Below are 18347 nucleotides of genomic sequence, written 5' to 3'. Positions count from 1 at the left end.
TGATGAATCAGCAGTTGTTCACCAACCAACTTATAGATCCATGATTGGGAGTTTGCTTTATTTAACAGGTACATGACCAAATATTATGCATGCAGTAGGAATTGTTGGAAGATTCCAAGCCAACCCAAAGGAAACTCATCTTCAGGCAGTCAAAAGAATCTTCAAGTATCTTCAAGGGACCCAAAACTATGGCTTATGGTATCCTAGAGATACAGATCTCACTCTTCATGCTTACACAGATGCAGATTGGGTCGGAAGTGTGGATGATAGGAAAAGCACAAGTGGTGGTGCTTTCTTCATGGGTTCCAGATTAGTATCTTGGTTCAGCAAGAAACAGAGTTCGATTGCTTTATCTACAGCCGAAGCAGAATATGTGGCTGCGGCATCTTGTTGCACACAACTTCTTTGGATGATGCAGACCCTGCAGGATTTTCAAATTACTTGCACGCCACCAGTCTCTATCTTATGTGATAATACAAGTGCAATCAGCATTTCAAAGAATCCAGTCATGCACTCAAAGACCAAGCACATACCAATCAAGTACCATTTTCTTCGGGAACAAGTGCTTGAGCAGAAGGTCAAGTTGGAGTATGTTCCTTCTAAGGAACAAGTTGCTGATATTCTCACAAAACCACTGCCCAGGGAAACTTTTGAATATCTCAGACAAAAGCTGGGAGTAATGGATGCCTCATCCTGCTGTTAAAGCTTGTCTGTTTTTACAGAAAAGTTGGTATACGCGAGTTTCGTAAGGGATATCCGCGTATATACGCCGATTTATGCAGGGAAAGTCGCGTGTATGGTGTACGCATGCTGTAGAAATTATATTCGCGTACATACGCTATTTTATGTAGGAGAAGTCGCGTATATGGAGTTCTGATCAATAAGGGCAGACGATGGTTGGAGAAGGTGTGAGATGGGTAAGTCAAAATTCTTCAGGCACTGTTTCAGGGGGTGCAGCAGGCACAGGTTCAGGGGGAGCAGCTTAAAGTCTCATAAAGCATTGTTGGCATTTAGATGTTTTGGTTGGTGGTTTCAGGAGAAGGAGATCAGAAAGAAATCCTGGTTGCTGATCTAAAAGATGTTTATCAGATGCTGCTGGTGACTTTCATAAGTCTTGGTCTAGATCTGTTGTCTCTATGTCATGTATTTCTTTTGTGATATCTCTTTTATGGTGTCAAGGTCATGTAACGGCCTATGTTGGTTTCCCCACTATGGCTGGGATGAATGATGTAATATAATTGGTTGTTTCTGATGTGTCCCCTCTTGGTAGGGAGTATGGATGTATGTATTGAGTCTTTTGGTGATAGGAAGGTCCCTTATGGTGTATAAGTCTTGGTTCTCTTTGAAGAACATTGTTTGCAGATCTTGCCTACAGTCAGGGGGAGCATGATTCAGCACAGCCAAGCAGAGGTATCAGCATGTACTCAGGGGGAGCACAGCCCTTTTCCCTTGATGACAAAGGGGGAGAATGATTCTAAGGAGCTTGAGGTTGCCATCAAGTCCAAAGGGGGAGATTGTTGGCATTTTGGCACAGGTGTGGCGCTATGATACTGGTGTTGTCCTTGATGGCAACTCTCTTTGATGACAGATCTCCGTTCAGACTACAGAATGAAGAGAAATCTCATATACGCAGGTTAATTAAGTCGAAGTTGCGTATACACGCTGGTGATCTGCATACTAAGTCGCGTATACGCAGGAGAGCTATATACGAAGGCGCGTATACACGCAGATGCATGAACAGAAAAGTGCGTATATGTCGGGAAACTTCCTTTTGGTCCGTGGTAGTTAGTCCTCGGTACTTGAGCCTATGTCTTTTGACCAAAGTATCTCGACAGACGTGTTGATCCCTAGTTTTTAAGTTGATGGTATTGGATCTCTATGGTTTTGGCTCTTGGTATTGAGCAAGGCCTAAGGCTATATAAGGAGAAGAATATCATTAGGCAACATCATCTTTTGAAAAGGCTTGAATATCTAAAAAAGAAAGAGATCTGGTATGCAGGTTCTGGGTTGCTTGATCTGAGCTAAGGAGAGATCTCATCGATTGATGGAGAACAAGATCTAAGGAGAGATCGGGATCAAATGGTTTGAAATGAACTATCTTTATATGGTTGATTATGCGTGTTTCTAGATCTGCATACTGACACAATGTTATATTCTGGGTATAACTGATATCTGGTACAGCTGCAAGTTATGAGAAGTTATTTTTAGATCTGTACGCAGGATTGTCTTCGGTAAAACCGCGTGTATACGCGGGTTGACTTCATTGAAGTAGCGTATATCTTTTGAAGCATGATTTTTGGGTTTGCAGTTGGGTCTGACTGATATTACAGAGTTCTGTAGTCTGCTCTGTGTTCTAGTGACTGGTGATTGACAGGGTTTCAGTGGTTCAGTGATTCAAAGACTGATGATGCTAGTATTGGTTGTTTTGTGCTTCAATGATCTGTTGTGAAACTTGAATGAATTGTGGTCTTCAGATTGTAATGTTGTGCTTCAGGAGCATCCAGTCTGAAAATTGATGAAAAGTGGTACCTGAAGGAAAGAAGATTGTAGGCCAGCACCTACGTACTAGTATCTTAGCTAGTACAAGAGCAAAGGGGGTTGGAGCTCCCTTCCAAGGAAGTTTGGAGAATGAGAGAAGGTTGAAGCCTTCTGCAGGTTGTAGCCTGCGTACTGGTATAACGCTGCACCAGTACAAAAAGATTGTAAACTAAAGTTTCATATTAAAGAAAGATAGAGACGACTTGCAGCAGGTGGTTTTCACCCACATTGGGTTTCCACCTTATATCATGGTGTTCATGTGTGTGGTTTTTGTGTGATCTGTTCTACTGCATATGTTTACTCTTAATATGGTGAATAATGTCCTTATGCACTTAACTGAAGAAAAACTAACTGAAGTATAAGATTTCTGGTTATACGCTGTTTTCTTTAGACACAGTTGCGTGTACACGCTGGTTCACTTAACGAAAGTAGCGTATATGTTTCTGAGCATTGAAAAAGTTTTATAGTTCTGATAATACTGATTCACCCCCCCCCCCCCCCCCCCCCCTCTCAGTATTATTTCCAACATATATTGGCTGTCGGCAAGGAAATATGACCATAACGAGGGGAGCGAATACTAAAAACTTAGCCTTATATCCTCTAGCACAGCCAAGTGTCACAATGATCAAAACTAATAAGCACCCTGTATCATATCTTACATACAACATTAGATCTCCATTAACTATACAAGAGGCACTTGATTTTAAAGATCAGACATAGGATGATGCCATTAATAAATTTATTAGTCAAACTGAATCCAGATCCCTCACACAATGTCACATGATAGAGGCATCATTCGATAACGAATTAGAAGAAAATCCTCTTAAAGATACACATGACAAAACGATACCTGTTACCTCTATTGCAAATAGTAAAATTGTGGAAATCAAACTAGGAAAAACCTTAAACATTAATGCCAACCTCACCTCCAAAAAAGAAATGAATCTCATCCATATATTGTGGAAATATAAAGAAGCATTTGCATGGGACTATCATGATATGAAAGGAATTGACCCTCAATTATGTACCCACCACATTTACATAGAAAAAGATGCGAGACCTGTTCGCCAGCCTCAGAGGAGACTTAATCCTCATCTAAAAGATGTAGTAAAATATGAACATCAAAAACTTTTAGATGTCAACTTCATCTATTCTATCTTTGATAGTAAATGGGTCTCTCCGCTTGTGGTGGTACCAAAAAAGAATGGGAAATAGAGAATCTGTATGGACTATAGAGAAATAAATAAAGCAACACAAAAAGACCACTTCCCTCTTCCATTCATCGACCAAGTATTAGACACTTTGGCAGGAAATAAATTCTTTTCCTTCTTGGATGGATTTATTGGATACAATCAGATCCAGATTACCCCTGAAGAACAAGACAAAACCACTTTTACTTGTCCTTGGGGAACATTTGCCTACAGAGTTCTACCTTTTGGCTTATGCAATGCTCCTGCCACATTCCAAAGAGCTATCCTCAACATTTTTTTAGACTTAATAAATGGAGGACTTGAACTATACATGGATGACTTTACATCATATGGAAACAATTTCAATCAAGCATTGGATACACTAGAAAAAGTCCTACAATGCTGCATTGTTACTAGGCTTTGTTTAAGCCATGAAAAATGCTATATGATGATGACAGAAGGACTTATTCTTGGACACTATATTTCAGTAGCTGGCATTCAAGTAGACCCAGCCAAAATCCAAATAATTTTGCTTCTTCCCACTCCTACCACTCAAACGGAGGTACGTAGTTTTCTTGGATTTTCTGGTTATTATAGAAGCTTTATATAACATTTTTCGTAAATTTCTGCACCTCTGTATGCACTAACTGGTAATATTGATTTTCTTTTGGACAAAAAAATGTGAACGTGCTTTCCAAGATCTAAAGAAGATTGTGTCCATAGCCCCAGTCCTTCGAGGACCAAATTGGGATTTGCCATTTCAGTTATCATCTGATGCCTCAGATACAGCCACTGGAGCAGTCCTTGTGCAGCAAGAGGATAAAAAAACCATATGCAATTTATTATATTAGCAAAAATTTATCCCCTGCTGAATTAAATTACACTGTTACTGAGAAAGAATTTCTAGCTGTAATACATGCTGTGAACAAGTTTAGACATTACATGACTGAATACCCTGTTATCTTGTATACAGATCATTCTTCCATAAAATATTTAGCAAACAAGCCTGTTACAAATGGCAGAACAACTAGATGGCTGATTTTATTGTAGGAATTTGATATTGCAATCAAGGATCAACCTGGAAAATAAAAGCCTGTAGTCGATTTTCTCTCAAGAATTCCAAAGCCAATCAATGCAACAACAGTTGAAGATCAATTTCCAGATGAGCATCTATTTGTTGTGGCTATTCAAACACCCTGGTATGCTGATGTCACCAATTACCTAGCAGTAGGTAAACTATCAAAGCATCTAACCCCTAATGAGTGGAAACAGATTGTTCAGTGGAGTACTCGATTTTCTTGGATTCAGGGCTATTTGTTCCACACAGGGATAGATATGCATATCAGGAGATGCATTTGAGAAGATGAAATCTTTGACATTTTAAAAGCCTGCCATGATGGACCATGTGGTGGACATTTTTCTGATCGTAGAACTGGACATAAGGTCCTGCAAACAGGGTATTACTGGCCTACAATTTTCAAAGATGCAAAGAAATTTGTTCAAGCTTGTGACAATTGCCAAAGAGCAGGACGCCTTGGTCAGTCCGATGAGATGCCCTTGAATCGACAGTTAGTCATTGAACCACTCAAACGATGGGCCCTTGATTTCTTCGTACCAATTAACCCACCCTCAGAAAAAATACATTTTGGTGGCAACCGAATATGTCACCAAATGGGTTGAGGCAGAGGCATTGCCAAGAGCTATAGAATATTATGTCATACAGTTATTGTTCCATATATTTGTACGTTATGGCCTTCCAAGAGATATAATTGCAGACGGTGGATCACAGTTTGCTAGGAACAAAATAGCTACAACGCTAAAAAATTGTCATGTCCAGCACAAAATCACTACTCCATACCACCCATAGGAAAATGGTTAGGTAGAGAGAAACAATAAAATAATAGAAGCAATCCTAACAAAAATAATCACATCACATAGATGTGATTGGGCTGCCAGACTACCAGAGGCACTATGGGCTTACAGAACAACATGGAGAAGTACCACTGATTACTCACCTTATCAATTAGTGTTTGGCAAGCAACCCATTTTTCCCATAGAATTCGAAATCCAAACACTGCGAACAACACAGGAAGTTGGTTTATATTTAACGGAGGCACAAATTAATCAATTATAGCAGATCAATGAGCTCGATGAAATCAGGCTCTCCGCACCCCAAAATACTTCACTTATCAAACAACATCGAGCTAAATGGCATGATGCTCTCATTAAAAATAAAGTCTACCTTGAAGGGGACTGGGCTCTTTTGTACGATTCCAGGTTTCAAGACTTTCCCGGGAAACTCCAGACTCGTCGGTTGGGACCATATGAAATCCACAAGGTACATGAAAATGGTACTCTTACTCTAATCACTATTGATGGTTTTGGATATTCCTTCAAGGAAAATGTCCACCGAGTTGGCCTTTATCATAAACCACTCACTAGGGAGTCCTTCTGCCAACAGCTACGCCAAGACTCTGATATGGAAAGTGTGAGAGAGGGAGAGAAGTCGTCCTCACCTATGATTCATTAAGTAATTTATCTCTTTTCATAGTTTCTACATAATTTCTTTCGTTTTTCTTTTGTACATATTTTTGAATCGAATACTTTTCTGTTACTTTTCGAACCAGTAGCAATGTTATTATTCTTGCTGTTCCTTTTCTCAAAGGGATAGCATTTTTCGTTCTGTTGTTCCTTTTTCCAAAGAACAACACCTTTTGGATTGACTGTCATTCTGCTTTAATTTTGTTCTTTTTCTTCATTTTTTCTTTCTGTTGTTCCTTTTCCAAAGGAACAACATTTTCGATTTTTGTTGTTCCTTTTCCAAAGGAACAACACTCGCGTGTCTTGCTGTTCCTTTTCCAAAGGAACAACATTTTTTATTTTTGTTGTTCGTTTTCCAAAGGAATGACATTTGTGTGTTTTTTTGTTCTTTTTCCAAATGAAAAACATTTTCTATTTCTGTTGTTCCTTTTACAAAGGAATGACATTTGTGTGTTTTTCTGTTCCTCTTCCAAAGGAACAACATTTTCGATTTTTGTTGTTCCTTTTCCAAAGGAACGACATTTGCATTTTCTGCTATTCCTTTTCCAAAGGAATAACATTTGTGGTATTTTATTGTTCCTTTTTCCAAAAGGAACACCACTTGCATTCTTTTGCTCTCCCTTTTACTTATGCTTATTCCCCTTGTTGTTTTAAATGAAGGATGCTTACTATTCATGTTCTTTCAAGTCTTTTGGAATACAGCTATGCACTTATGGAATGCATACAAAATCACAACATACTAAAATTAGGTGAATTATAAAATCGTTATTTTTATAAGAAATTGCTCTAAATTGGTAAAAGGACAAAAGGAATGACATGCTTATTCATTATATTTTGTTGTCATTGTTCTACTGATTCTGCTATGGTTGGTTATCTTTATTATGTTGGTCCCTTTTATTCCTCTTTGATTATTATTTAGGAATAAGAGCAAAGGGTTTATATCTTCCTATTGATATGTTAAGACTTCTTCCACCATTCCTACTCTTAAGGAGTGTTGAACCAACCTTTGTGTATAAATGGGGAAAGTAATTTATGAAAAAGAAAGAAAAAAAGAGCAAACAATGATGTCTTAATGACTTATAAGTTGTCAAATGCAGGATAGGGGGTCTCATCAAGAGCTAGCCAACCATGATTATGATGATGAAAGATAAGTGGCATTCCCACTATGGCCACCACACCAGGGATATGGTCCAAAAGGTATATCAAATAAAGAACCTTTGGAATAGGAGGTCTCATCACAAGCCGCCCTGCCCACCTTTCTCTCCTTCCTCGTGAATGGCATTATGGCTAATTGGTCACCAAGCCAGCATAATGGCCTACATTTTGACATCCTACAGTATTTCCTAAGCATACACAAATGATCATGGTTCCATGGGTGAAATAAACAACTCTTCCAAGGTTATGGACACCTCTCGGCAGCAGAGCATTGTTAATGGTATTGAAGTCACATTATTACACCAATAGATAGTCATTAGCACGCTTCTATTTCTTATGCCTTAGTAATCAATTATATTATTTTCGAAACCATACAATGCATGAATATCTATTATCACAAATCATGACAGAGAAGTTGACAATGACTACATTAGACTCAGAATGTATGACAGATGTCCTATCCTCCCAGACTCGCATCATATCACAACAGTCTCTTACATATTAAATGATCTAACTTGACACCTCGATTTCAGTAAATCTGATACCTTTGTAAACATGGCATATTACCATAGGCTGTTCCTTTATGACTCTGATTTAGAACAGACTGGCACACCGCTCCTTTATTTGATGGCCGGGGTGGCCTATCACATTACCGGGGGGGGGGAGGTTAACCTCATCATTCCCTGGATTACGTGTCAGATCATTATTCAGGAAGTTGTGTACTGGGGTATAGCATGGCTCAACAATATACTATTTTTTTTATTATTTCTATTTTTTTGCATTACTTGTTGTTCATAAGCCTTTTTCATTGTATATCCTGCAACATTAGATTTTGAGTGATTCTCACATCTGTCAGCCTCTCTGTGTTTTTAACAGAGTGAACAGCTACCGTTCCATTGAGAATTTACAGCGAAACCATAAACATGGGAGGGAGATTGATTCGGAGAGAACTGCTGGTGTTAATAGTCTTTGATGCTGCATGGGAAATCCTGGCAAGAATGGGGTGGCTAACTTATTTCAATCGCTTACAGAAATCCAACGAGACTGTAGCAATGGAATTCTTGTAGAACTTGCAAGAGGATCACTCCACAGTAAGGGGGAGACACATAACAGTCACCGATGACATAATCACATAGGTCTTGGGACTGCCAGCCACTAGACCTATACAGATGCTAAAGAAGGAGAGATTGCAGAAGATTATAGAAACCTTCCAAGATGAAGGCTAAAGCCTGACAATTAGAGGAAAGGGGGTTCTACCAGTAGCACTAGGAGAGCCATGGGTGAAATTGGCGAAGACCATTCAAAGCTACATCACCTGTGAAGGCAGAAAAGACGTGGTAAGACCACGACATCTTAAACTCTTAGTTGTACTAAAGCAAAAATGCTTTGTAAATTTACCTGCATTCTTGAATTCATTACTGCATGATGTTTTACAGAGCATGAAAAAGGCACAGCATGTAGAATCAATTGTTAGTCATCATGGGTTGATATGGTTAATAGTCAGACATAGCCTTACCTAGTAGCAGAGCAGCTGGGAAGAGATAATTGCCACAATAGAGGGAAGATTGATCACACCATCCCCAAAACATAAGCATTCCACCAGTACACTCGAGCGTCCAGAAAAATGAAGGAAATCGGCCGTACTAGCATGGCTACGAGGGAGGCTAGAGAAGCCCCAAGAAAACACCAGCTAGCTGGTAGAAATAGAAGATGAGAAACCCCCACGATTAGAAGGGGAAGATGATGTCAAAAGGGTGCAGGAAGAAGAGGAAGAAGAGAAAGAAGAAGAAGCTGAGAAATCTGAGCAAGAGGAGGAAACAGAAAATCAGGAAGCTAGCCCAGTGCAGGATCCATTGGCCGAAGTTTTGGCCAATATGGGAGAATATGGCCAACCTTCCTGTCCATCAGACCTCCATGCCGAAGAGAAACCTCAGGATGAAAATGCACCTGAAGAATCACATGCAAAGGAGGCAGAAGAAGATAATCTGTTGGTTCATGATGAAAATATGACAGGAGATGCTGAACAGGAACAATCGGTTCCTAGCCAGAAGACACCAGAAGAAATTTCAGAGGAAACGGGGGCAGAAAAGGAGGTCACCCAAGAAATAACAGAACTAGTTAGGGTTCTTGCTCCGGGGCAACTAGAACATAGCAACAAAGAAGAACCCCAAAGAGAAAATCAGGAAGTTAGTCATAGTCCATGCCGCTGTGAACAACCTACTATTCCTTCTAACAAAATTCTGGAAATTAAGGAATTGCAAAAGGAACAACAGAGATTACTGAATATAGTAGTCCAGCTCTACCAGCAGATTAGGATTCTAAAAGAAAGGCAAAGGGTAAAAAGGACTTCAGGAAAGAAAAATGCAACCACTCCTGCAAAACCCCTTAAGACAAAGGGGCAGAGGACCAGAGTCCATCCTGCTATTCAAAACCCTTTCGAAAACCAAGCTGCTGTTCTAAATGATGCTGGGAAGTAGACTGCTATTCCAATTAAAAAGGAATGGCAATGGAATGATATTCATGTTAAGATAGAAATGGATGAGATGTTGACCCACGATAAGGAAATTCAGACAGAGACACCGCCTTCGGGAGTGATAAGAGTCATGAACTCAAAACAACACAATAAGAAAGTCCAGGTAAAACTCCCGGCCTCCACTGCCGCATGGAAAAGATATCCGAAAACAGTAACCCTACGAAAGGATTTGAAACAAGCTCAACAAGCAGTAGAGAAGCTTAGAGAGAAAACTGTCCCTCAAGAAAAGTATGAAGAGCTACAGCAGGAGCTTAGGAACATCAATCTATCCGAAAGCCAGGCCTTTGAAGGGTGGCGAAGGGAAGAAGAAAAAGTCGCGAAGGTAACTCACAGGTTAGATATAGTTATCAAGCAGATGGATACCTTATGTTCTTTGTACAATGATGTCCTAGCATGTAGAGCCCTTGCTAAGAATTATGCCTTGTTTTTAATGGAATGATATTCGTAATTGAAAATAAAGGCTGTTAAAGCAAGTGCTCCCATACAAATTAATACCCTCGATGATTTTATAAACTGTTGTAAGCACTACGGGGTAAAAGTTCAAAGAATGCTATGTGAGTTTTACTCACATAACCTTGTATTAGACCAGGAGACCGAACTAAACCCTGGGCCTTTTTTGGGGATATCCAATTACAGGGATTTATTTCATTTGGGGTTAATCAAATTAAATGGCTTAAAACCTATAACGCTTTCCAAAGGTAAGAAAATGGATTAGATTTGTGGATCAGAACTGACTTAGGGATCCAATACAGTTGTGGAGAGAACATATAAACCTCATGAAGACTCTAGTTGTAATTAAAGCATTAGGACCCATGCATGAGGCAACCATTCGACAGGGATTAGAATACTTTTTCTCTATCAAAGACCCTACCATTGATGCAGCTAAAGTTCGGTATCAAATCTCTAATCCAAATATCCATCTCAGGGAACCATTTAAGTATGAAAATTTTAAATTAGCCACCAACCGCTTGCACCTCTATGGTGAAGTCATTTTGAGGGCAGGGTCATCCTAGTTAGGATATAGGTTCTGGAGTCCAATTATTTGGTACCTTGCAACTGGGTACCAAGACCTGTATGAGATGCCTAAGGGTCAGACAGGCCATTTCTTTGAACACCTAGTTATGCATCATGGCTGTAGACCTCCACATGAGATTCCATCCCAGCCTACTCCCTCACTGCCTTACATGTCAATTACAATATTTTCATGGGGGCATGAAAAAGGGTAAGCAGGGGGGTGTGTGGAGTACTAAAGAAGGTATGTTTTTCGTAATTATTTTAGCATATTTTCATTAGAACTTACAAATTTTGCATCATGAACTAGAAAAGATAAGGAATTGTAATAAAACATGTGAGACTAATATGCAAGACGAAAACACTGACAATTGTCATTTCCTTATGCAGGAAGGAAGAAAAATGAGAAGTTTCCGTTCGAAAGGAAAGGACAAGGACGAGTTAACCACTGTCCTTTTGATGGGAGATCGCATGCAAACAAGGCAAAGAAAATCAAAGCCAATCAGCCCTGGAAAGGAAGTGGAGATATTGGCTCGGCGCAGGAAAGGAAAGAAATTACTGAGGACTAACGGTTTGGCGAATCCCTCAGGATCCTTGATCCTGAGGGATCACTGTTTTATCTATTTCTACACTTAGATATCTTCACCTCCACCGTTATAAAATGGGTATCACTGTTATCTTGAGGGGAGAGTTTGACATTTTTATGTAATTTCCTTTAAGATTAGAACTTTGATCACCGAGTCTCATTAAGAACCGATCTATTGTAATTCCGCTTTATGCATTAATACAAACTTGGTTACTTTTTCATCTCTGAGTCTGGAATAAGTTCAAGCGGTGTACCCCTAGAGGCTAAGGGCTCGGCCCTAGAGGACACTTTCTTCTGTACCATTACGTTTGGTTTATGCGTGGTTTGCTTATCAATGTTATTTGGTAATCTGATGTGTTTTGTAAGTTTACATCACATGCTCAGTTATGTTTAATTTATTAAGGTTTCTAAAGACAGACTTATTGCATTGACTCTGCAACGAATCATTTTTCTTCTAAGTGTTGATATAATATCATTAATCTTTACAGAATATTGTTGCTATCCAATTACAGAGCCTCTGTGTTGTGCACTTATTATGGAATTCATCTTAGCGATTATGTTCTTTGCAATTGTTGGATCTATAGACATTACTGTTCCATTCTGAAACACATTCATAATCTTTTATAGCTGAGAGTGATAATTGGTTTACCAAGATTGGGTTACTATTAAGGTGTGTCATGTGCATAAATGGTTTTGAAGTGCTGTTCTATAACTCATCATTAATCAGAGCTATTCCATTTTGTTGTGTTGTTCAATTTGCCCTTAAGAGTGAATAATTGCCATTTGATTCCTATAGATTACGATTAGTGAATTTGATCTTATAGACTAAGGTGTTATTGCTTGATAGACTTAGTTGCTGTTCTATTTCTTAACTGTTGTTCCATTTCAGGTTTGTTGTTCCATTTTAAATTTGATGTTCTATTTCTTAATTGCTATTCCATTTCTTATCTATCGTTTCATTTCTTGTCATTTGTTATTTTTGTGTGAAGAACGATCTCAAGATGTAGTGAGCATTGACATTTACTGTCTGGCTCCCAGATCCACGATCTTTTCTCTGGTTTCCTTTTCCATCAGTTTACAAAGGGATGGGTTATTGCTACCGAACCCTTGACTGATAAATTGCTTAGTTTTCTAAATGTGTGGTTTAATATTTTGAGGTAGTTAGCTATAAACAAGCACTACTTTTCTCTTGTATTTCTAAACACTGTACTTCTAGCATTACTCTGACAAATGATAGCCTCAGATTGAGACACTCTTTCAAATAACAAAATGTCCTGGATTGACATATTAATGTGAGGTAATTAGAGGTGAAAGAGACCCTTTTTATAGCTCCACAACAGCGACGTCAGAGCTTCCCACTGTCATCCAACAATGTTCACTGGCATACCAACTGTCCCAACTAGTTCTCAGTCGCTAGATGGGGCCCACTTAGGGGCTATTTGGACAGTATGGTCCGTTCCCGTTTGTTCATCCGAAATAATATCTGGAAGCTCTTATGTTGAGTCTCAGCAAATCGATCCCTCACGATGTCAATTTGGGCAATCCAGTCCTCAAAGGCAAGTCATTCCTTTGAATACTGGATTACCACCATATGGGGGGCAATATACCCTTTCATTGTCTCCTTCGGAGGAACAAACATATGAGAGTTCACAACAAGATCCAGGTTATGTTGGAATTACATCTAGCGGTTGGGTGTCGATACTGCCTCAACAACCAAGAGTTGTATACTCAATGCAACAATGTTTACTTATGTCAAATATACCAACCATGCTGGCTATTGTGATGGTGTCACAAGTACAAGTGTTTGCTGTTGTATGCCAACCTCAGGTTTTTCAGGTCGTAATGCAACAACCTCTTATCCCTGCGACTCAACCACAATCACCAACTAGTGGAATGACACAGGTCCAAGGGTACAATTACCCCTCATCTTGGTCAAACAACCAGTATTGGACAATAGCACATGGCTTCACAACCATGGCTGGTGCAATATCAACAACCGCAATTCGAACAATCTTACCAAGGATCTAAGCAACAAATCTTTGCAAATAATGGGCAGTTGTATATTCAAAATGGTCAATATCAACCATTCCATAATGGTTATGCCCATCAACCTTACCAAAGTTATCAGCACCAAATGCATTATGCCGGTATGCAAAGACCAACTGCTCAGGAAATTCCATATTATCTTGGGTATGCTTTTCCAAACCTAAATCAATAGTTTCCCTTCGTGGTGACTTTAGAGTTAACAAATGATCCAATTGCTTACACCCCTTGGTGGTCAGCGATTCCGCATAAACTTCCGTAAGATATTTCTAAATTTAATGGAAATTCGGGTGAAGGCCCAATGAATCATGTGATGACCTTTTATCTGTGGTGTTCATCAAACACCCTAAATGATGATTCGATTAGGCTTTGCCTTTTTCAGCAAACGTTAACTGGTCCGACAACAAAATGGTATATTTAATTTCCTAGAGCTTCATTCAATAACTTCAGCACCCATTTTCGATTACCAATAAGGTACGAAATAGGAACAAAGCTTCTTACCAATTTTAAGCAGACGACAGCCACTCACATATCTGATCATATTCATGAGTGGCGATATCGTCATCAAATGGTAAAAACATATGTTCCTGATCAGCTGCTAGATGAATGGTTTATTAATTCATTGTCACCTTCTATTACATAAGATGTGGATAAGGGGGGATTTTTCACTGAAGAGCAAGTCATTGCTCGTGCGCAATATCTAGACTTGATCTATACTCAGTTTGGCACACTCTATGACAAAATTCCTGATGCTCCTAGACCAGATTTTTCTATTCCACCTCCTCCTAAATCAAACAAAGAAATTCATGCCAGCGATGGCATGATAGGTATGACAAGCGCATATGAATAACTTCTCAGCTCGGAAGTAAATGCCGTGCCAACTAACAAAGGCAAAGAAACCAAGCAACCAAGAGGCTGGAAGAAAAAGAAAGGGAGAAAGAAGAAAAAGGATGGTTCATCTCCTGAAAAATATTCTACAAACCCTTATGGGCAAAAGAAACCCCCTCAAGGGTGTCAGATATGCGATGAGGATCATCGAACGAGAGATTGTCCGCATAAAGTTGAGATTAACAAATTCTTTAAGAATTCAAAAACCTCAGCGGTATTGATTGATCCGTTTCCAAACCCGGGAATCAATCTGGTTGCTAATCAAAATGCTTCTCGATCCCGAGTGCTTATGCTTTCCATTTCAAAACAGAAAAGTGATGCTTTGATATCGACAAGGAATAATGATTACGGGAATCCACAGATGTCGAACAACAAGGATAATGATCAAACTAGCAGTTCGACAATAACTTTGACCGAAGTTGTGCCACCCATCATTCTTGAGCTAACGATAAAACCGCCAAATGGAGTAGTACAAAAATCAACATTTAATCCTCATGTCGGAGTAGCACAGCATTATAATATAGTAGAGGACTTGGCCCAATCGCTGTCTGCTATGTCGACACTTGAGGTACTACAAAATTTCCCCTCCGAGAAGCGGGCTTTATTATCAGTGATAGGTGGGATTGACCCAATGGATTCTAATCTTGTGGCCTTTAATCACAAAGGATATGACCCTCAGTTACCAACTCAACTATCTTTCGTCATTCAAGTGAAAGCCCTTAACAAAACTGTTCATCGAACAATTATTGATGAAGGGGCATCTACATGTATTATGTCAATGAGTTGCTGGAAAAATTTAGGCTCACCACCCTTGTCGCGATCATCCATGACGTTAAAAGCATTTGATGGATGAACATACACTCCATACGGGATTTTAAATAACTTTCAAGTCGAACTCGGGGGCAAAAGAGTAGAAATTGATGTTGAAGTTATCAACGGAAACCTCGATTACAACATCCTACTGGGAAGGCCCTGGATATATGTTATGGCTGCTATTGTGTCGAAATACTTCAAGAAGGTTCCATTTCCTTTCCACGGAGGAATTATGGTCATCGACCAACAAACTTTTCTCCCCAACAGTTCACAAGTTACGGGAAGCATCCCGATGATCCACGGAAGCTCTCAGTTGCTTCAAAATATTAGAGTAGGCCTACTAAAAGACCCTACATTGATGGGTACTTTTTCCCTACCACCTCCAAACAATCTAGCGGAAGTGGACATGGTGGGAACTTGCAATATGATATCTTCTAGATTCAGAAGATTCTTGAACATTTTGTCAGCATGGATCATTGCCCTAATAGAAATATTGTAACAATCAATTTCCTTGGCCTGGGGGGAAAACTCAAATCAACGCTGATTGAGTGTTTGGATAAATAGGTTATGGAATATGGCACCTCTTCAGATCCTTGGTCGCATGTACACTCTATAGAAAAAGGAACCACTCAATCAATGATGATAGGAAAGGAACCATGGGAAGATTACCACCATCGTTCCCATCTTCTGGATTACAATGAAGATTATTCCAATGACCTTAATCATCCTTCAGTTTTTGATCAAATATTGTAAATACGGTGGATTTCAAGGAAAATTCTTATCTCATGTCGACCTCGTTAAAAAATGAAACAAGGAGTCATGAGGATAATTCTTTTACTATGTCAACCTCATTAAAAAATGAAACAACTTCATTTCCAAATCGATTATTTGATTATGGTCTCATAAAATCCAAGTCGATATTTTCAAAGATATCAGAGGTAAACCTTCATTCCAACCACCGAGTTGAATGCAATGAAGCTTGGGGGGCATGCAACTCAATTTGCGTTATTATGCTGGGGGCATGCAAACTTATCATGAGCAGTGTTACCGCAAGGTTCAAGCTCGTTAAAAATAAACCCTCCACGAGCAGTATTACCACAGGGTTAAAGCTCGTTAAAAAATAAACCCTTCACGAGTAGTGTTACTGCAGGGTTCAAGCTCGTTAAAAAATAAACCTTCCATGAGCAGTTTTTATGTGCAGTTCAAGCTCGTTAAAAATTAAACATAAGCAATGAGCAAATGTTTCCCCCAGAGTTTAAGCTCATTAAAAAATGAACCAATTTCTGGTAAATAACCATTGTGAGTGTATTATGATCAACTTTTACACCTTGGTCGTGTTCTCATCATCACCTCCACTCTGTTTTAGTCAATCATTCACCCCCATTTGATTGTTTACCCCTTTTGAGGAACAATTGTTAGCCATCCCTGTGACACTGCCATGATTGGAAAATTCCAAACCTCACTTGGAATTAGCTGCTACCCGAATTGATCACTCGTTCCTCAAAAAATGAGTCTCCTTTAAGATCTTTCCTTCTGACTCGTAAAATGTGAAAAGATTGCCAAGCGATTGGCCTCTCCAGCTCATTAAAGTGATCAGAAGTGCTATCCCTCCTCTAGATTTTAATCTTTTTGGACCTGAGGGATTATTACACAAAAAGATCGAGCGCTTGTTTTGTTCGGCTCGTTAAAATTACAGAAACTTCATCCCTTTCGTATTATTTTATACTTTTTCAGACCTAAGAGATTATATGACGAAAAAGGATTATTGGAGTTTTCTTCACGTCCCTTTCAGACTCTCTAAAATTGAAAAGGACTGAGTTGTCTTTGTCATTAAACTCATTACAACCTAATAGCGACAAACTTGTCTATACAGAAAAGAACGAGTTTCACTATCGCTAGGCTCATTAAAACATAGTGATGGGTTTTCTCGAAGGGAAAGTTATAGAACAAGCATAGGTTATCCTCCTCAAGCTTGATAAAAATTAAGAGGTACTGGTCAACAACGACTGGGGAAAAATTGGGAAGAAAACTTGAAGAAACTTTATTGGTAGCAAGTCGCTCTTGAACATGACACTTTCACTCCGCATCCGAGTCGGGTTGGGTTGTTCCGTTCACTGGTCATATCACCATTGGTCCATCACACCATCCACATTTGGGGTTAACACTACCAATCCATCATGTCAGTGTCACCGGTATGTTCAAGAGAAGTCGCTCAGAGAATTCACATGTGTCTCATCCGCTGCAATACATTCACGCTCCAGTCTTTCATGACCACCACCCTAAACCTTATATCATAATACCGTTTTCACCTCCATTAAAATCATTGCTCCATTCCGTGTCATAGATGTGGGATTCATTAAGGCCCTCCTACGATGGATCGCTTCTTGTTGACATTAGCTCATTATCCAGGAAGTCAATCTAGGAACAACCCTTTCAGTACTTGAAGCTTGCATGCCTCAATGGAAAGTTTCTCACTTCCGGTGACAGGTTTACATCAATGGCCTTCGACCGAAAGATTTTGCATGGTGTTCAATGCCAAGTCCCTTTTTCACTCCACGTGAATTGTACTATAGTATCTTGAGGGTCATCATCATTATTGGTTATTCCTCTCGCGCCTATTAACAACTCACATTATTGGATGGTAATTAGGTGATGTCTTTCCATGTTCGACTCCAGAACATCTCTCACATGGATCGACTTGTACTTTGAGTGAAGATCGAACGAGATTGTTGACCCCGGATCTAGTTTCATCCATCCGGGTTGCGATATATACTCAGGAAAATAAAGACATCAAATATTTTTACATCATTGCTGCATAGATAATCATCCAAACTAAGGGATGATGTCTCTACCAAATCATCAGTCTGCACACAGACGATTGTCTGTCCTATGTACATAAAAATGAATTTATAAAGCTAAGCATGGGAATGCCCGACTCAGCCAGATCATGAAAAATATTATGAAGATAATGTATTGTATTGTATCTTATTACAGGTCACCTTCCAGCTCAAAAAACTTGTGATCCTCATGATAAAGCATTTCACCTGAC

Source organism: Pinus tabuliformis, chromosome 1_1 (assembly GCF_031772625.1).
Source record: "Pinus tabuliformis cultivar Carrire ecotype Pingquan chromosome 1_1, CPIR1, whole genome shotgun sequence".
In the NCBI taxonomy this organism is placed as follows: Eukaryota; Viridiplantae; Streptophyta; class Pinopsida; order Pinales; family Pinaceae; genus Pinus; species Pinus tabuliformis.
This window is presented reverse-complemented; position numbering follows the sequence as displayed.